Source organism: Acipenser ruthenus, chromosome 30 (assembly GCF_902713425.1).
Source record: "Acipenser ruthenus chromosome 30, fAciRut3.2 maternal haplotype, whole genome shotgun sequence".
NCBI classification, from domain to species: Eukaryota; Metazoa; Chordata; class Actinopteri; order Acipenseriformes; family Acipenseridae; genus Acipenser; species Acipenser ruthenus.
The window spans coordinates 5,063,186-5,084,643 of NC_081218.1; the positions used below are offsets into that span (position 1 = coordinate 5,063,186).

General features: G+C 51.5%; 1 pseudogene; it reads right to left on the reverse strand.

Moving 5' to 3' along the window:
• Nucleotides 1–234: 234 nt before the first annotated feature.
• LOC131702712 (gap junction gamma-1 protein-like) lies at nt 235–21,242 on the reverse strand (annotated as a pseudogene).
• Nucleotides 21,243–21,458: the final 216 nt, after the last annotated feature.

The window sequence follows — 21,458 nt, forward strand, 5'->3', positions numbered from 1 at the left end:
GTAGAGACCACTGCCATCCCTGGGCAGGACTCCAAAGAGATTCAAAAAAGGCGTTTACACATGTTAGAATCCAATAACTACTGGAGCTAGTTTCTCATCATTGCAACGCTAACCAGAGTTCCTTTTTATTCTCCTCCCCCTCTCCCCTCCCCCCTCCCCAATCCCTGTCCCAAAAATGGAGAGATCCTTCTGTAAAACAAAAAAAAAAAGAAATGAAAGAGTCTGCTCGTTCGCGGTCTCTAAATCCAAACAGAGGACTTCCCCTCCAGGGACTTGCTGCTGCTGGCTCCCCTCCTGCTGGAGCTGGGCTTGTGCTGCTTCTTCTTGTCCTTGGCTGCGCTGGAGATGTCCTGGTGCTGGTGGTGTGGGCTGTGGTGGTTCTGGGTGTAGGTCTGGATGGCAGCCTCCAGCCTGTGCTGAGCGGTGGGTTTCTCTCGCTGCTCCTCCTGCATGATGTTGGCTTTGTTCTGCTTGCAGGCCATCTTGGTGTTGCTGAGGTCGGTGTAGGGGATCTGCTCCGGCATCACCACGATGTTGCAGCCGGGAGGCCCGGAGGGGGTGTTCCAGGTGAAGGGGTAGGAGTAGGGGGCGCTGGCGGGGGCCCCGGGGGGCTGGGGGAGCTGGTACCCCTCCTCGGGGGGCTGGCGTTTGCTGCGCAGGACATCGTGAATGGTGCCCAAGCCCAGGTGCAGCATCTCCCACAGGTTGAGGACCAGGCAGAGCAGGGTGACGGCGTACATGATGAGCAGGAAGATGGTCTTCTCGGTGGGGCGCGAGATGAAGCAGTCCACCTTGTAGGGGCAGGGGCTGCGCTCGCACACGTAGGCGGGGGACACCTCGAAGCCGTACAGGGCGTACTGCCCCCCGAGGAAGCCCGCTCCAGGGAGGTGCGTGCCAGCAGCTGCATCACGTAGATCTTCATCAGCCCGTCCTCTTTGATGCGCCGCCGCCCGTCGTGCCGCCCTGCCTTCTCCGGCGTGGTCCTGGTCAGCGCCGCGGCGCCGTTCCCATCGCTGCGTCTCTCCAGCTCGGGCTCCTCGTAGATCATGGGGTCCTCCTCCTCGTTGTCCTCTTTGGTCTCCTCGATGCCGGGGTGCGGATGAGGTTGAATACTCAGCCAGGATGAGGTTGAATACTTTGAGCAGGGCCTCCTGCATCCTGGGGCTGCTGTGTTTCAGCATCTCGTTTATGATGCTGTCGGGCCCGCAGGCTTTCCTGGGCTTGAGGGCTTGGAGCTTTTCTTTTAGCTCTGGTCCTGTTATTAGGAAGTCCAGTGGGTTCTGATTGTCCTTGATTATGGTTTCAAATTTGTTTAGTTTTTTTTTAAATAGAATTTTGGTCTGGATTTAATTTGTTTTCGTCTAATTCTTGATAAAGTTTATCAAAGTAATTTTTCCAAATGTTACCATTTTTGATTGCCAATTCGTGACTAGTTTTTGATGTGTTTAATTTGTTCCATAGTTCCCAAAAGGAATTTTGCTCTATGGATTCTTCAATTTGGGATAATTGTTTGGACACGTGTTCTTCTCTTTTCTTATTGAGAAGGTGTTTGTATTGTTTCAGAGCCTTGCAGTAGCTGAGTCTCAGTTCGATATTGTTTGGCTCTCTGTGTTTCTGGTTTGACAATTTTCTTCTCTCTCTCTCTCTCTCTCTCTCTCTCTCTCATCTGTAATGCATCTTGAGGGGAAGGCTTTGCATCGCTCCTTCTAGGTATCTCAATCATCAAAGCTGAGGGCACGGACACAAGCAGACAGCGCCCACCCCCTCTGAGCCATGACCAATCAGCATCAACTGTGGAGCTGAGGGAACCAACGAGGAGCTGGGATTGAGCAGGGCTCTGAATCCCCGTGAGGTGGACTGCTCGACACTCCATTGCCTTTCTGTGCTCTATTTGCACAAGAATCACTATGGCAGCTTTAAGCACTTTGGTATAGTGTGGACTGTATATATAGATACACACACACACCTACCCCTCTATAGCATGGTTTGTGGGGTGCTACAGCTTCACAGCAGTACACAGGGGTCAATGTGATCACCACATAGCTTCCCTTGTGCTATCGACTCGAATCTGAAAACCGCTGCCCTCTCTGAAGAAGGGAAGAGGTTAAACTTCATCTGACCAGAACCAAGAGTAAAAAGGTCCACACAAAGCTTTTTAATTCTTTTTTCTTTATATATTCCATAAAAAAAATACCAATAAAAGCATACCCAATTCTGCAACACAGAAAAGAAGAAAATACATCTTTCAACTTTCAAACACATCATACAAAGCCACCCTGCATCCCGCAAGACGTATGTTCCTGGAACCTCAGTGTACCGTCGCATCGCTCCTCGGTTCTCACGCTTCTGAGCCGAGGACAGCGTAGTTCTGCACAGGGCAGTCACTGTGCTATCTCAGTAACCACCAGGCTTAACGGGACTCTGAGACTGACAGTTCCAAGCATTTCTATTGGTCTGTTGGACAAGGGCAGGGCAGTTCTGTTGTACAGGAAACACAGGAGGGTCAAAAAGTCATGCAACAGTGTTATTTTATTCTGTTTAGGCAATACTCACTATTCAGATAACACTGACATGACAAGGGTAATTCGGCTATGTGCCAAGTGCACTGATTTGCCTGAATTCACAGGTCAGCTGAGTTCTTTTAATAAAGGTTATTGCATACCCGTGCATGAGTGTATGAGCAGATGGCTTAAGTTTGGTTAAAGAAACGAGACTTCCAGGACTAAGAAGTCTCTTTAACAAGGCTTAAACGGGTGTTTTGAAGCTCCCCCTCCCCCCTCTTACAATAAGACAGCCAAGGAACCAGACCTCCGAAACAGTAAATTCCAACGAGGACAGCATAGCCGGTATGTGCCGGCTGGTTACTGCTGACGTTTCAACACAGTGAACAGACCTCAATATCCAGCTGGGATGAAAATAAGACTGCTATTGCATAGCAGGTTCACCCACTCCAGGATTTTCAACAAGGATGATTAGCTTAGGTAATAAGGTGTGTCTTATTAAACTCACAGTAAAAGCAGGAACGGATCAAACCGCTGTGCAATGGGAGTTTTATTGCCATCCCTGTAGAAGGTCAATGACAGCGTTGACATTGATGAGTAGCATTTTCTATCTATTCTCTTTGATTGTATCTGCAGGTAAGGCACTTTGTGGGAAACAGCACTCACAGCCTTTTATTTCCCCAAACCCCTGCACCGAAAAACCTTGGAAATACCCGGAAAATACCAGTAAGAATGTTTTTTTTTTTTTAAACTAATGGAAATGATCAAAGTAAGGTACTGCGTGTACATATACAGTATGTACAAATCTAGAACAATAATAATATCAGCAAAGTTTTCTTTTCCTTCAATATCCTCAAAGAAAAAAAAAAACTTGCTAACTCATAAGTCATAAGGCTGATTTAACAAATAAACCAACAAACTAACTATAACGGTCCAGGTGCAGTGACTCTGTGTTGAGTCTTTATAAAGATCCAGGTGCAGTGACTCTGTGTTGAGTCTATATAAAAGATCCAGGTGCAGTGACTCTGTGTTGAGTCCATATAAAGATCCAGGTGCAGTGACTCTGTGTTGAGTCTTTATAAAGATCCAGGTGCAGTGACTCTGTGTTGAGTCTTTATAAAGATCCAGGAGCAGTGACTCTGTGTTGAGTCTTTATAAAGATCCAGGTGCAGTGACTCTGTGTTGAGTCCATATAAAGATCCAGGTGTAGTGACTCTGTTGAGTCTTTATAAAAGATCCAGGTGCAGTGACTCTGTGTTGAGTCTTTATAAAGATCCAGGAGCAGTGACTCTGTGTTGAGTCTTTATAAAGATCCAGGTGCAGTGACTCTGTTGAGTCTTTATAAAGAACCAGGAGCAGTGACTCTGTGTTGAGTCTTTATAAAGATCCAGGAGCAGTGACTCTGTGTTGAGTCTTTGCAATGCAAACAGGGTCTAGGTCTCCAAACCTGTAGCTCCGCTGTCCTGCTCCCTGAAACATGGCCCCCGTCGAGAGGTAGAGACCACTGCCATCCCTGGGCAGGACTCCAAAGAGATTCAAAAAAGGCGTTTACACATGTTAGAATCCAATAACTACTGGAGCTAGTTTCTCATCATTGCAACGCTAACCAGAGTTCCTTTTTATTCTCCTCCCCCTCTCCCCTCCCCCTCCCCAATTTTCTTTACCCAATCCCTGTCCCAAAAATGGAGAGATCCTTCTGTAAAACAAAAAAAAAAGAAATGAAAGAGTCTGCTCGTTCGCGGTCTCTAAATCCAAACAGAGGACTTCCCCTCCAGGGACTTGCTGCTGCTGGCTCCCCTCCTGCTGGAGCTGGGCTTGTGCTGCTTCTTCTTGTCCTTGGCTGCGCTGGAGATGTCCTGGTGCTGGTGGTGTGGGCTGTGGTGGTTCTGGGTGTAGGTCTGGATGGCAGCCTCCAGCCTGTGCTGAGCGGTGGGTTTCTCTCGCTGCTCCTCCTGCATGATGTAGGCTTTGTTCTGCTTGCAGGCCATCTTGGTGTTGCTGAGGTCGGTGTAGGGGATCTGCTCCGGCATCACCACGATGTTGCAGCCGGGAGGCCCGGAGGGGGTGTTCCAGGTCAAGGGGTAGGAGTAGGGGGCGCTGGCGGGGGCCCCGGGGGGCTGGGGGAGTTGGTACCCCTCCTCGGGGGGCTGGCGTTTGCTGCGCAGGACATCGTGAATCAGCCAGATCTTCATCAGCCCGTCCTCTTTGATGCGCCGCCGCCCGTCGTGCCGCCCTGCCTTCTCCGGCGTGGTCCTGGTCAGCGCCGCGGCGCCGTTCCCATCGCTGCGTCTCTCCAGCTCGGGCTCCTCGTAGATCATGGGGTCCTCCTCCTCGTTGTCCTCTTCGGTCTCCTCGATGCCGCGGTGCTGCTTCCTGCCCGCCCCGAACAGCTTGCGTCTCTGCTTCCTGTCGCAGCCGAAGCCCCCCTGCCGGCAGCCGCGCCCCTCCTCGCTGCGGGCGATCTTGTGCACGGCGTAGCCCAGGTACATGACGGAGGGCGTGGCCACCAGGATGATCTGGAAGACCCAGAAGCGCACGTGGGAGAGCGGGGCGAAGGCATCGTAGCAGACGTTCTCGCAGCCCGGCTGGGCCGTGTTGCACACGAAATTGCTCTGCTCGTCGTAGTAGATGGACTCGCTGCCCACGACCGTCAGCACGATGCGGAACACGATGAGCACGGTCAGCCACAGCTTCCCCACGAAGGTGGAGTGGTTGTGGATCTCCTCAAGCAGCTGTGTCAGGAAGCCCCAGCTCATGGTGGTGCGAGATTACAGGGTGGGAGAAACAGACACACCCTCACGAACCTGGAAAACACAATTTCATTATTGATTAAACAATGAATGCTGCATCATACATTATATATATATATATATATATCTCAATAAAATAAACAGACATGGCAAATCAGGGTATACTATGGTATATGCATAGTATAACCATGGGAAAAGTCAAACTGCAAAAATACTGTGGTAAACTTTTATAAGGGTTATTCAGTGTGGAAATTACATTGAAAAAGCTCAGAAACAAGATCTCCGCTGCAGAGTCCTCAGCCCAGCTCGTTGCAGGGGGTCACAACCCTGCTCCTGGAGGAACAGAGTCCTCAGCCCAGCCTGTTGCAGGGGGTCACAACCCTTCTCCTGGAGGTACAGAGTCCTCAGCCCAGCCCGTTGCAGGGGGTCACAACCCTGCTCCTGGAGGTACAGAGTCCTCAGCCCAGCCCGTTGCAGGGGGTCACAACCCTGCTCCTGGAGGTACAGAGTCCTCAGCCCAGCTCGTTGCAGGGGGTCACAACCCTGCTCCTGGAGGTACAGAGTCCTCAGCCCAGCCCGTTGCAGGGGGTCACAACCCTGCTCCTGGAGGTACAGAGTCCTCAGCCCAGCCCGTTGCAGGGGGTCACAACCCTGCTCCTGGAGGAACAGAGTCCTCAGCCCAGCTCGTTGCAGGGGGTCACAACCCTGCTCCTGGAGGTACAGAGTCCTCAGCCAAGCCCGTTGCAGGGGGTCACAACCCTGCTCCTGGAGGTACAGAGTCCTCAGCCCAGCTCGTTGCAGGGGGTCACAACCCTGCTCCTGGAGGAACAGAGTCCTCAGCCCAGCTCGTTGCAGGGGGTCACAACCCTGCTCCTGGAGGTACAGAGTCCTCAGCCCAGCCCGTTGCAGGGGGTCACAACCCTGCTCCTGGAGGTACAGAGTCCTTAGCCAAGCCCGTTGCAGGGGGTCACAACCCTGCTCCTGGAGGTAGAGTCCTCAGCCCAGCCCGTTGCAGGGGGTCACAACCCTGCTCCTGGAGGTACAGAGTCCTCAGCCCAGCTCGTTGCAGGGGGTCACAACCCTGCTCCTGGAGGAACAGAGTCCTCAGCCCAGCCCGTTGCAGGGGGTCACAACCCTGCTCCTGGAGGTACAGAGTCCTCAGCCCAGCTCGTTGCAGGGGGTCACAACCCTGCTCCTGGAGGTACAGAGTCCTCAGCCCAGCCCGTTGCAGGGGGTCACAACCCTACTCCTGGAGGAACAGAGTCCTCAGCCCAGCCCGTTGCAGGGGGTCACAACCCTGCTCCTGGAGGTACAGAGTCCTCAGCCCAGCTCGTTGCAGGGGGTCACAACCCTGCTCCTGGAGGTACAGAGTCCTCAGCCCAGCCCGTTGCAGGGGGTCACAACCCTACTCCTGGAGGAACAGAGTCCTCAGCCCAGCCCGTTGCAGGGGGTCACAACCCTGCTCCTGGAGGTACAGAGTCCTTAGCCAAGCCCGTTGCAGGGGGTCACAACCCTGCTCCTGGAGGAACAGAGTCCTCAGCCCAGCCCGTTGCAGGGGGTCACAACCCTGCTCCTGGAGGTACAGAGTCCTTAGCCAAGCCCGTTGCAGGGGGTCACAACCCTGCTCCTGGAGGTACAGAGTCCTCAGCCCAGCCCGTTGCAGGGGGTCACAACCCTGCTCCTGGAGGAACAGAGTCCTCAGTCCAGCTCGTTGCAGGGGGTCACAACCCTACTCCTGGAGGAACAGAGTCCTCAGCCCAGCCCGTTGCAGGGGGTCACAACCCTGCTCCTGGAGGTACAGAGTCCTTAGCCAAGCCCGTTGCAGGGGGTCACAACCCTGCTCCTGGAGGTACAGAGTCCTTAGCCAAGCCCGTTGCAGGGGGTCACAACCCTGCTCCTGGAGGTACAGAGTCCTCAGCCCAGCTCGTTGCAGGGGGTCACAACCCTGCTCCTGGAGGTACAGAGTCCTCAGCCAAGCCCGTTGCAGGGGGTCACAACCCTGCTCCTGGAGGTACAGAGTCCTCAGCCCAGCTCGTTGCAGGGGGTCACAACCCTGCTCCTGGAGGAACAGAGTCCTCAGCCCAGCTCGTTGCAGGGGGTCACAACCCTGCTCCTGGAGGTACAGAGTCCTTAGCCAAGCCCGTTGCAGGGGGTCACAACCCTGCTCCTGGAGGTAGAGTCCTCAGCCCAGCCCGTTGCAGGGGGTCACAACCCTGCTCCTGGAGGTACAGAGTCCTCAGCCCAGCTCGTTGCAGGGGGTCACAACCCTGCTCCTGGAGGAACAGAGTCCTCAGCCCAGCCCGTTGCAGGGGGTCACAACCCTGCTCCTGGAGGTACAGAGTCCTCAGCCCAGCTCGTTGCAGGGGGTCACAACCCTGCTCCTGGAGGTACAGAGTCCTCAGCCCAGCCCGTTGCAGGGGGTCACAACCCTACTCCTGGAGGAACAGAGTCCTCAGCCCAGCCCGTTGCAGGGGGTCACAACCCTGCTCCTGGAGGTACAGAGTCCTCAGCCCAGCTCGTTGCAGGGGGTCACAACCCTGCTCCTGGAGGTACAGAGTCCTCAGCCCAGCCCGTTGCAGGGGGTCACAACCCTACTCCTGGAGGAACAGAGTCCTCAGCCCAGCCCGTTGCAGGGGGTCACAACCCTGCTCCTGGAGGTACAGAGTCCTTAGCCAAGCCCGTTGCAGGGGGTCACAACCCTGCTCCTGGAGGAACAGAGTCCTCAGCCCAGCCCGTTGCAGGGGGTCACAACCCTGCTCCTGGAGGTACAGAGTCCTTAGCCAAGCCCGTTGCAGGGGGTCACAACCCTGCTCCTGGAGGTACAGAGTCCTCAGCCCAGCCCGTTGCAGGGGGTCACAACCCTGCTCCTGGAGGAACAGAGTCCTCAGTCCAGCTCGTTGCAGGGGGTCACAACCCTACTCCTGGAGGAACAGAGTCCTCAGCCCAGCCCGTTGCAGGGGGTCACAACCCTGCTCCTGGAGGCACAGAGTCCTTAGCCAAGCCCGTTGCAGGGGGTCACAACCCTGCTCCTGGAGGTACAGAGTCCTTAGCCAAGCCCGTTGCAGGGGGTCACAACCCTGCTCCTGGAGGTACAGAGCCCTCAGCCCAGCCCGTTGCAGGGGGTCACAACACTGCTCCTGGAGGTGCAGCGCCCTCCTGCTCCTTGTTCCACCTGAACCCACCTGAAAATTACTGGATCAACCAACTGAACCCCCTTCCAGATCTGAAGCTGTCAATTCATTCATGATACCATTGAACCCTGGAGGCCTGGGTTTGTGCAGCCCTGTCTTATTGTATGTGTACCAGCCAAAACTGCACACTTTGGACAGAAATGGCAAGATCTCTATGCGTGTGCGTGTGTGTGTCAGACCCTGCTCCCTGGTTCCCCCAGTGGCCTGCCTGCCTCTCTGCCAGTCTCTCTTCCTGCCTGCCTGCCTGCCTCTGCCTGCCTCTCTGCCCATCTCTCTCCCTGCCTGCCTCTCTGCCCATCTCTCTCTCTCCCTCCCTGCCTGCCTCTCTGTTCGTCTCTCTCCCTGCCTGCCTCTCCTCCACAGCAGGCTAATGGTCTGGAAGGAGCAGCTCTGTGTGCACTGAGGGGAGGCACTGTCCCCTCCAAGGACGGACGCTGCCGGGGCACCCTGCACCCACAAACCACCTTCCTGTAACTTAATCCTCCCGGAGCTATAGAGAAAACAAACAAGGGTTTCAATCCCTGGGACAGACTGCGAGGGAAACGTGCCTCACTGTTTAGGGACACCTGCACGCCGCATGTACAGCAAGCTGGAGGTTGGGTCTCCTTTATTTAAAAACACAACAATATAGAACTTATTTTATTTAAATGTCTATTACTATGGTAAGGTATTGTAAAAGGCCAGCGAGGTTTGGTAAAGCATATTAAAAAATATGGCAAACCAGAGTAAATTACTACCATAGAAAAGCATGGGGGAAAACTGTAAAAATACAGTGCAAATATACACTGTGGTGAACTTACAAGAGGAGCCTACCGTGTTTAACACATTGCATTACCGGCGGAAGCGTGTGCAGAGATGAACATGCTTTATGAATAAGAGACTAAAAATAACCACAGCATTGAAGCGCCGCTACAAAACGCACACGAGTCTAAGAGGTAAACATTATTATTATTATTTATTTCTTAGCAGACGCCCTTATCCAGGGCGACTTACAATGGTAAGCAAATACATTTCTAGTGTTACAGTACAAGTAATACAATAAGAGTAAGATAAATACATGCATATGGCCCGATGTTTTTAGCCAAGCGGCGAGGCTGCCCATTCAAATCGCACAGAACGGTATAATGGCAGGCATTGCTCTGCACTGCTCGTGGAATCCTGATTAACCCCTGATTAACCCGTCCACTGGTGCAGAACAGGGAGAGCGGGGCAGAGGTCTCCGAGGTGCAGCGGCCAAGGGCACTGGCATGCTGGAAGAGACTCAGGACAGGAGGCACGGCTTTACACAGAGAGTGGGGAGAGAGAGCAGGAGGCACGGCTATACACACAGAGAGTGGGGAGAGAGAGCAGGAGGCACGGCTATACACATAGTGGGGAGAGAGCAGGAGGCACGGCTTTACACAGAGAGTGGAGAGAGAGAGCAGGAGGCACGGCTATACACAGAGAATGGGGAGAGAGAGCAGGAGGCACGGCTTTACACAGAGAGTGGGGAGAGAGAGCAGGAGGCACGGCTATACAGAGAGAGTGGGGAGAGAGAGCAGGAGGCACGGCTATACACAGAGAGTGGGGAGAGAGAGCAGGAGGCACGGCTATACACAGAGAGTGGGGAGAGAGAGCAGGAGGCACGGCTATACACAGAGTGGGGAGAGAGCAGGAGGCACGGCTTTACACAGAGAGTGGGGAGACTCAGGGCAGGAGACACGGCTTTACACAGAGAGAGGGGAGAGACAGCAGGAGGCACGGCTTTACACAGAGAGTGGGGAGAGAGAGCAGGAGGCACGGCTATACACAGAGAGTGGAGAGAGAGCAGGAGGCACGGCTATACACAGAGTGGGGAGAGAGAGCAGGAGGCACGGCTATACACAGAGAATGGGGAGAGAGAGCAGGAGGCACGGCTTTACACAGAGAGTGGGGAGAGAGAGCAGGAGGCACGGCTATACAGAGAGAGTGGGGAGAGAGAGCAGGAGGCACGGCTATACACAGAGAGTGGGGAGAGAGAGCAGGAGGCACGGCTATACACAGAGAGTGGGGAGAGAGAGCAGGAGGCACGGCTATACACAGAGTGGGGAGAGAGCAGGAGGCACGGCTTTACACAGAGAGTGGGGAGACTCAGGGCAGGAGACACGGCTTTACACAGAGAGAGGGGAGAGAGAGCAGGAGGCACGGCTTTACACAGAGAGTGGAGAGAGAGAGCAGGAGGCACAGCTTTACACAGAGAGTGGAGAGAGAGCAGGAGGCAGGGCTTTACACAGAGAGTGGGGAGAGAGAGCAGGAGGCACGGCTATACACAGAGAGTGGGGAGAGAGAGCAGGAGGCACGGCTATACACAGAGAGTGGGGAGAGAGAGCAGGAGGCACGGCTATACACAGAGAGTGGAGAGAGAGAGCAGGAGGCACGGCTTTACACAGAGAGCGGGGAGAGAGAGCAGGAGGCACGGCTATACACAGAGAGTGGGGAGAGAGAGCAGGAGGCACGGCTATACACAGAGAGAGGGGAGAGAGAGCAGGAGGCACGGCTATACACACAGAGAGTGGGGAGAGAGAGCAGGAGGCACGGTTATACACACAGAGAGTGGGGAGAGAGAGCAGGAGGCACGGCTATACACAGAGTGGGGAGAGAGCAGGAGGCACGGCTTTACACAGAGAGTGGGGAGAGAGAGCAGGAGGCACGGCTATACACAGAGAGTGGGGAGAGAGAGCAGGAGGCACAGCTTTACACAGAGAGTGGAGAGAGAGCAGGAGGCAGGGCTTTACACAGAGAGTGGGGAGAGAGAGCAGGAGGCACAGCTTTACACAGAGAGTGGAGAGAGAGCAGGAGGCAGGGCTTTACACAGAGAGTGGGGAGAGAGAGCAGGAGGCACGGCTATACACAGAGAGTGGAGAGAGAGCAGGAGGCACGGCTATACACAGAGTGGGGAGAGAGAGCAGGAGGCACGGCTATACACAGAGAATGGGGAGAGAGAGCAGGAGGCACGGCTTTACACAGAGAGTGGGGAGAGAGAGCAGGAGGCACGGCTATACAGAGAGAGTGGGGAGAGAGAGCAGGAGGCACGGCTATACACAGAGAGTGGGGAGAGAGAGCAGGAGGCACGGCTATACACAGAGAGTGGGGAGAGAGAGCAGGAGGCACGGCTATACACAGAGTGGGGAGAGAGCAGGAGGCACGGCTTTACACAGAGAGTGGGGAGACTCAGGGCAGGAGACACGGCTTTACACAGAGAGAGGGGAGAGAGAGCAGGAGGCACGGCTTTACACAGAGAGTGGAGAGAGAGAGCAGGAGGCACAGCTTTACACAGAGAGTGGAGAGAGAGCAGGAGGCAGGGCTTTACACAGAGTGGGGAGAGAGAGCAGGAGGCACGGCTATACACAGAGAGTGGAGAGAGAGCAGGAGGCACGGCTATACACAGAGTGGGGAGAGAGAGCAGGAGGCACGTCTATACACAGAGAATGGGGAGAGAGAGCAGGAGGCACGGCTTTACACAGAGAGAGTGGGGAGAGAGAGCAGGAGGCACGGCTATACACAGAGTGGGGAGAGAGCAGGAGGCACGGCTTTACACAGAGAGTGGGGAGAGAGAGCAGGAGGCACGGCTATACACAGAGAGTGGGGAGAGAGAGCAGGAGGCACGGCTTTACACAGAGAGAGGAGAGAGAGAGCAGGAGGCACGGCTATACACAGAGAGTGGGGAGAGAGAGCAGGAGGCACGGCTATACACAGAGAGTGGGGAGAGAGAGCAGGAGGCACGGCTATACACAGAGAGTGGGGAGAGAGAGCAGGAGGCACGGCTATACACAGAGAGAGGGGAGAGAGAGCAGGAGGCACGGCTATACACACAGAGAGTGGGGAGAGAGAGCAGGAGGCACGGTTATACACACAGAGAGTGGGGAGAGAGAGCAGGAGGCACGGCTATACACAGAGTGGGGAGAGAGCAGGAGGCACGGCTTTACACAGAGAGTGGGGAGAGAGAGCAGGAGGCACGGCTATACACAGAGAGTGGAGAGAGAGAGCAGGAGGCACGGCTTTACACAGAGAGAGGAGAGAGAGAGCAGGAGGCACGGCTTTACACAGAGAATGGGGAGAGAGAGCAGGAGGCACGGCTATACAGAGAGAGTGGGGAGAGAGAGCAGGAGGCACGGCTATACACAGAGAGTGGGGAGAGAGAGCAGGAGGCACGGCTATACACAGAGAGTGGGGAGAGAGAGCAGGAGGCACGGCTATACACAGAGTGGGGAGAGAGCAGGAGGCACGGCTTTACACAGAGAGTGGGGAGAGAGAGCAGGAGGCACGGCTATACACAGAGAGTGGGGAGAGAGAGCAGGAGGCACGGCTTTACACAGAGAGAGGGGAGACTCAGGGCAGGAGACACGGCTTTACACAGAGAGAGGGGAGAGAGAGCAGGAGGCACGGCTATACACAGAGAGTGGGGAGAGAGAGCAGGAGGCACGGCTTTACACAGAGAGTGGGGAGAGGGGGCAGGAGGCACGGCTATACACAGAGAGTGGGGAGAGAGAGCAGGAGGCACGGCTTTACACAGAGAGTGGGGAGAGGGGGCAGGAGGCACGGCTTTACACAGAGAGAGGGGAGAGAGAGCAGGAGGCACGGCTATACAGAGAGAATGGGGAGAGAGAGCCGGAGGCACGGCTATACACAGAGAATGGGGTGAGAGAGCAGGAGGCACGGCTTTACACAGAGAGTGGGGAGAGAGCAGGAGGCACGGCTTTACACAGAGAATGGGGTGAGAGAGCAGGAGGCACGGCTTTACACAGAGAATGGGGTGAGAGAGCAGAAGGCACGGCTATACACAGAGAGTGGGGAGAGAGCAGGAGGCACGGCTATACACAGAGTGGGGAGAGAGCAGGAGGCACGGCTATACACAGAGAGTGGGGAGAGAGAGCAGGAGGCACGGCTATACACAGAGAGTGGAGAGAGAGCAGGAGGCACGGCTATACACAGAGAGTGGGGAGAGAGAGCAGGAGGCACGGCTATACACAGAGAATGGGGAGAGAGAGCAGGAGGCAGGGCTTTACACAGAGAATGGGGTGAGAGAGCAGGAGGCACGGCTATACACAGAGAGTGGAGAGAGAGCAGGAGGCACGGCTATACACAGAGTAGGGAGAGAGAGCAGGAGGCACGGCTATACACAGAGAATGGGGAGAGAGAGCAGGAGGCACGGCTTTACACAGAGAGTGGGGAGAGAGAGCAGGAGGCACGGCTATACACAGAGAGTGGGGAGAGAGAGCAGGAGGCACGGCTATACACAGAGTGGGGAGAGAGAGCAGGAGGCACGGCTATACACAGAGAGGGGAGAGAGAGCAGGAGGCACGGCTTTACACAGAGAGAGGGGAGAGAGAGCAGGAGGCACGGCTTTACACAGAGAGAGGGGAGACTCAGGGCAGGAGGCATGGCTTTACACAGAGAGGGGAGAGAGAGCAGGAGGCACGGCTATACACAGAGAGAGGGGAGAGAGAGCAGGAGGCACGGCTATACACAGAGAGTGGAGAGAGAACAGGAGGCACGGCTTTACACAGAGAATGGGGAGAGAGAGCAGGAGGCACGGCTATACACAGAGAGTGGAGAGAGAGCAGGAGGCACGGCTTTACACAGAGAGTGGAGAGAGAGCAGGAGGCACGGCTATACACAGAGAGTGGAGAGAGAGCAGGACGCACGGCTTTACACAGAGAGTGGAGAGAGAGCAGGAGGCACGGCTATACACAGAGAGTGGAGAGAGAGAACAGGAGGCACGGCTATACAGAGAGAGTGGGAGAGAGAGCAGGAGGCATGGCTATACATATACAGCAAGGCTATGCGTTTAAAGAGTTGAAAAGGGTGAGGAGCTACACCTTTCTTTTTCTGTCCCCCTTAACTTTTCTATGGTGTCTGCAATCATTCCGAGTGTCTCTTATTCCAATTATTTAAACACTGTCATCTTTAATTTTGTTGGCAAGTCTGCGTTAAGGTGCTTGCTTTGACCTATATACATCATATGAACTATTCCTGTAACACAATCTATTTTACAGCTTAAAAATTAAAACCACATCCACAAGTACAAATTCTGTGAAAATCCGAGCCTGAAGCCGTTCCAGCGCCTCTGTGCCACGCCTGCAGCTTGCTGTCCTGGCAGGGAAGTCAGTGTGGTGAGAGGAACGCTAGACTGCCACTTGAAAAACCACGAGTCATCCCCACCAGAGGAGAACACAGCCCTGCTCTGAAAACAGTGTCACCTCTTCCACAGCGTTCCTCTGGGCTAAACTCACACTGCAATAGGGAGCATTCGGTCTAATAAAGGCACATAAACATCAGAATATATTGCAGTCAAAATGAATCAACCGGACCTCCCTCGGTTCACACTATGAGGGTAGGGTTGGAGGCTGTGTGGTCCAGTGGTTAAAGAAACGGGTTTGTAACCAGGAGGTCCCTGGTTCAAATCCCACCTCAGCCACTGACTCACTGTGTGACCCTGAGCAAGTCACTTCACCTCCTTGTGCTCCGTCTTTCGGGTGAGACGTAGTTGTAAGTGACTCTGCAGCTGATGCATAGTTCAGGGTTTGTGGGCATCCTAACCCACAGCGATCACAGCAATGAAGAGGCGCAGCAGGGCTAAAGCTTAACCCTTTGAGTAGTACGAACGTACCGGAACGTTCTGCAACTTTAAATTGAATTACTGAGCCTACAAACCCCATGATCACATCATATTTTAAAACTAGGTTTCTGTAACACCTTTTATTGGTCTCTTGCGCCCTCTGCCAGATATTGACTGAATTACATATAATAAACCCAGTCACAAAAATGTCAACAGTGTTTGTAAACCGGCGAAAATCGCTCAGTGAGAAAGAAGTATTAGTAATAACACTGAATTCAGATTCTGATTTAAATACAATTCTTCCACTGAATCGGATGTCAGTGAAGACATAAGCGAAGAATATTTACCATCAACATCAAGTGACAGTGAAGGGGCGGCACCCATCTGTGTGTGTTGCTCCATGCTTCAAGGAGTCTCATCATTATTATTATTATTTGTTTATTTAGCAGACACCTTTATCCAAGGCGACTTACAGAGACTCGGGTGTGTGAACTAAGCATCAGCTGCAGAGTCGCTTACAACAACGTCTCACCCGAAAGACGGAGCACAAGGAGGTGAAGTGACTTGCTCAGGGTCACACAGTGAGTCAGTGGCTGAGGTGGGATTTGAACCAGGGACCTCCTGGTTACAAGCCCTTTTCTTTAACCACTGGACCACACAGCCTCCACAGTATCATACACCAAAGCATTAGATACTCTCACTCCTGTAGGACCGGCAGTGCATTTTAGAACTCACTACTCAAAGGGTTAAACAGCTCCTGACTGGGAGAGGGTTTCAAGAGCTTGTGCTGAAACGGCTTTTCTGGCTCGCTTATCATGTGTGCCAGGCTGCTCAGCCCCACATGTGGAAACCAGGTGTTTGAAATTTACATGATAAGGAATGACTACAGAGCGGCAGGGGGTGAGTGGGGGGCTTCGGGGTTTGGCAGCGGGGGTTGATAAATACAATGTTGGCTCCCGTTACTGAACATCCAGAGGTTTTAAAATGAGTATTTTTTTGTTTTCTTTTGATCACTAAACTGTAAAACAAAAAGAAAAGCCTGGCACTCCGGAAACTGTCTTCAACAGAAAACGGCTCTAGAAAGAGTGCAAAGAAGAGCGACCAGAATTATCCCGGGTTTAAAACGCATGTCGTATGCAGACAGGCTAAAAGAATTGAATCTATTCAGTCTTGAACAAAGAAGACTACGCTGCGATCTGATTCAAGCATTCAAAACCCTAAAAGGTATAGACAATGTCGACCCGGGGGACTTTTTCGACCTGACAGGTCCTCCTCGTCTCCCATGGATCCGAGGGAATGTTCAGTATTTACCCAGGGCAGAGAAACAGTCACTACGCTGGCATTCCAATGTTTACAGTCAGGCAAAGCAATTCTCCCAGAACAGTGCTGAGAGAGAGAGAGAGCGATAGAGAGAGATAGAAAGCGAGAAAGAGAGAGAGAGAGAGACAGAGAGACAGAGATAGAGAGCGAGAGAGAGATAGATAAGAGTGAGAGAGCGAGCGAGAGAAAAACAGACAGACAGAGACAGACAGAGACAGACAGACGAGACAGAGAGAGACACAGAGACAGAGAGCGAGAGCCAGACAGACAGAGAGACAGAGACAGACAGACAGAGAGAGACAGACAGAGAGAGAGGTAGGGAGAGACAGACAGACAGAGAGAGAAATATAGGGAGAGAGAGTGAGTGAGAGAGTGAGAGCGAGAGAAAGAAAGATAGGAGGAGAAAGAGTGAGAGACAGTACAGAAAGCATGCATCTGGTATTCTGTAACAATTCTCAGAGTGCACAGAAGTGCTTCAAACAATGCCTGTAGAGCTGAGCTCGGGCGATACCCAATACTGCTCAACCCTGAGAGACAAGTCGTGAGGTTCTGCTTACACCCGAGACGGAGCGACCCAAAATCATTCCAGTCCAGAGCTGTCAATAGCCAGGAGCAATCTGACACAGTGAGTCACCTTGTGAAAAAGATTGTGTGAGATTTCTGGACCAGTTTCAAATAAATACATAAAAAATAATAATAATAATAATAATAATAATAATAATAATAATAATAATAATAATAATAATATGTTTTTATAAAAAAACACACTAGAAAGCTGATGATGAATAAAACATAATTGCAGAGGCTGTGTGGTCCAGTGGTTAAAGAAAAGGGCGTGTAACCAGGAGGTCCCCGGTTCAAATCCCACCTCAGCCACTGACTCACTGTGTGACCCTGAGCAAGTCACTTAACCTCCTTGTGCTCCGTCTTTCGGGTGAGACGTTGTTGTAAGTGACTCTGCAGCTGATGCATCGTTCACACACCCTAGTCTCTCTAAGTCGCCTTGGATAAAGGCGTCTGCTAAATAAACACATGCATGCATAAAAACAGTTTGGCAACAACGCAGCTCTGTTTCACTTAGAGGCAGCGATGCACAGGACTGCATCAGAGCGGTCTGTGGGGTTTGAGGTGTTCAATGCAAACCAATGCAAATATAGCAGCCATAGTGACCAGTGAACTGGACAATACCAACAACTTCACCGAGACAATGACACAACAGAATACAGCTGAGAAGGACATTTCAAATCGGTGGATAGCCAATAAGCACCGGAAAACTGGAAATGGTAAATCAATTCACGTTGACTTTACCCTTTTACCATTAAAAAATAAAACCTACTACAAAAATAATAATCAATACATTTCCCAGTGCTGCTGGGCAATGTCCCGCCTTCCTGACTTGTATCTATCATTGATTCGTTCTGAATACTTTAAACCCACCCCAACTACTGAGTGACAGCACATTCCTACATTTCTATTGGAGACTCCGCTTGCGAGATTTAAAACGAGATTACAATCAGGATTATTATTATTCCCTGGATAAGGGCGATTTACAATTGTTACAAGATATCACATTATTTTTTTACACATTATTTTTTACATACAATTACCCATTTATACAGTTGGGTTTTTACTGGAGCAATCTAGGTAAAGTACCTTGCTCAAGGGTACAGCAGCAGCGTCCCCCACCTGGGATTGAACCCACGACCCTCCGGTCAAGAGTCCAGAGCCCTAACCACTACTCCACACTGCTGCCTCCAGGATGGAGGCTTGTTAGCGGGATTTAAAACTGTATTACAGTTAAGACAGGGAGGAATTAAAAAAATAATTGAGCGAATTGTACAAAAATGCCTCCAGACAAAACCCCCAGAAGAATGTGCCGTGACCAGAGGGATTTCACTGTGGAAGACAGCAAAGGAAAGAAGGGACAGCTTCAGTGTCCAGTACTGTCCAGTTACTAGACATATTTTGGAAACAAAAAAAACGCTCAAGCATTTTGGAATGTAACCGAACACTATATCAAAAACGAAAGCCCCGAAAAAAAACAAAACGATTTACATAAAACTCGAAAACAGCTAAAAATAAACACCGAAAAATACAATTAATAAAAACAGAAAACAAAAGTCCTGGTCATATTGCAGCAGTAAACATGAAGAAGTCTGTAAGGAACGGTACAGATTTCTGAGATGTGATGTGCTGCAACTGTGCCAGCAGATTTCCTTACTGCTTTGAGCAACGCCTGCAAAAACAGAAAGCCACTGGATTGAACTTGTGCGGGGAAAGACCATCTTTAGGGTTAAAATACTGCATTGTGAATTGTCTAAAAAAAAAAAATAATGATAACAGAAATCATTTGAATGCTTTCTCTGCTTTTTCAGGACCTCCTTTGAAGTAACTCGACAGACACACCCACTCACACTCCCGGACAGACGGACACACCCTGACAGACAGACAAGCACTCCCACACAGACAGACAGAAACACGCACGCACTCCCACAGAGACACACAGACAAGCACTCCCACACAGACAGACAGAAACACGCACGCACTCCCACAGAGACACACAGACAAGCACTCCCACACAGACAGACACACAGACAAGCACTCCCACACAGACAGACACACAGACAAGCACTCCCACACAGACAGACAGACACACAGACAAGCACTCCCACACAGACAGACACACAGACAAGCACTCCCACACAGACAGACAGACACACAGCCAAGCACTCCCACACAGACAGACAGACACACAGCCAAGCACTCCCACACAGACAGACAGACACACAGACAAGCACTCCCACACAGACAGACAGACAAGCACTCCCACACAGACAGACAGACAAGCACTCCCACACAGACAGACAGACACACAGACAAGCACTCCCACACAGACAGACAGACACACAGACAAGCACTCCCACACAGACAGACAGACACACAGACAAGCACTCCCACACAGACAGACAGACACACAGACAAGCACTCCCACACAGACAGACACACAGACAAGCACTCCCACACAGACAGACAGACACACAGACAAGCACTCCCACACAGACAGACAGACACACAGACAAGCACTCCCACACAGACACACAGACACACAGACAAGCACTCCCACACAGACACACAGACACACAGACAAGCACTCCCACACAGACACACAGACACACAGACAAGCACTCCCACACAGACACACAGACAAGCACTCACACACGGACAGACAGACACACACACACACTCCCTCACAGACACAGGCGCTTAAGAGCGAATGAGACTGAGGTTTTGAAACAGAAGTGCATCCGTTTGCAAAATAACATGTTTAAGGGCACAGGTACCCTTTATTTGCTTGTTGCGATTGAGTTTTATCTTTTAAATAAATGTTTAGCTTATTGTATCTACATTATTTCTCATATACTGTCCCAATTATTACATCTAATTGTAAAGCGTATATTATCATTATTATTATTTATTTCTTAGCAGACGCCCTTATCCAGGAAGACTTACAATTGTTACAAGATATCACATTATTTTTACATACAATTCCCCATTTATACAGTTGGGTTTTTACTGGAGCAATCTAGGTAAAGTACCTTGCTCAAGGGTACAGCAGCAGTGTCCCCCACCTGGGATTGAACCCATGACCCTCCAGTCAAGAGTCCAGAGCCCTCCACACTATCCTTGTGCAAGAGGGCTGCACATGTGCCCTATTATAACCGTAACTGGTTAATCTCAGAGGGTTGAGTCATCTGCCTGGCTCTCTTTTTGCACGCAACACCTGGCGCATCCCCGCACCTGCACCGCAATCAGAGGCTTGGGGCTGGGCTGGGCTGGGCTGGGCTGGGCTTCATCATCACCACTAGACCGCACGTCTTTATATTAATGCTGGACTCAAACGCTCTGAACCCGGCTAGGCTCCTCGTGAATCCAGAGTAAGCGGAGTTGTAAGAATGGAGAGCTTTGTTCGTTAAACTCGGCGCGGCTGCAATAAAAGCTACAGATCCTCTTCCCTCAGTTGCTGCTGCAGTTGCACGGGAAATACAGCAGCCAGCACGTCCAGGTTTCTTTTTACCAAATTTGCACAGAGCACATGTATTAAACTATACCACACATTGCAACTCACTCGTTAATACAGGCTACCTCGTGCACTCATATTTGCATGAACTTGCTCCGCGCCGTTAATAATTTGGCGCCATTTAAATGGAACGGGTCTAGATTCGAACCCTCGAGGAGGAAGGGAGGATAAAACTGAAGACAGAGTCACAAATAAACAAACACAGAATCATACACACGTTAATTACAGGGTTAGCGACTTCGGGATGAAAACGTAAAACGAAACAAATACGACCGGCTTGCCTTATTTGACTTGTGTTTATATATATTTCAGATGGACTGCTCAGTGTAAACATCGCTAAAAATAATTTTAAACCAAAAACAAACCGAAACGAATTATGTTTTTAATCAATTGGTCTTGTTTTCCTTGCATCGCTTGATCGAGTTTGTCTGGGGCTGTCAAACTAATTTGGTTTTGTTCCTTGCATAACACTAGCAAGCGCGCTAAAGAAAATACAGGAGTTGTCGTAATGGTTCTGCAAGGCGAATCGTTTACAGTTATATTTCACAAACCCTTAAAAATGCACTCGGATGCATTCCGGCGGCGGTATTTGCATTATTTAATGTTTATGTAGCCGCATTCCCCATGAAAAATGTACTTACACTCCAGCAACTGTCTTGCAATCTGCACTCCAGCAATCTGCCTCTTCGGTCCCGTTTCCGTTTATAAGATCCGTTGTTTTCTTCCAATTTTATAAAACCTGAAACAAAAAACCGTATATTTTCTTCTCTCGGTGAATCACTACGACTTGTTTTTCGTATTTATCCTCATTCCGTTTCTCTTCCAGCTCCTAACAGCAACCAGCACAGCAGACGCAAATTGTCAATTTACAATACAACGGTCCCGAGCAAATCCACTCGCTGCGCGACTCTTTCGAAATGCCTCACAGCGTATAATTAATAACACAGACGCAACAGAAAAAGTGTTCTTTTTAAAAATATCCGTTCCAAAAACAGACAGATTACTTAATCATATCCCTCCAAAAAGATGTTTGAAACAAAA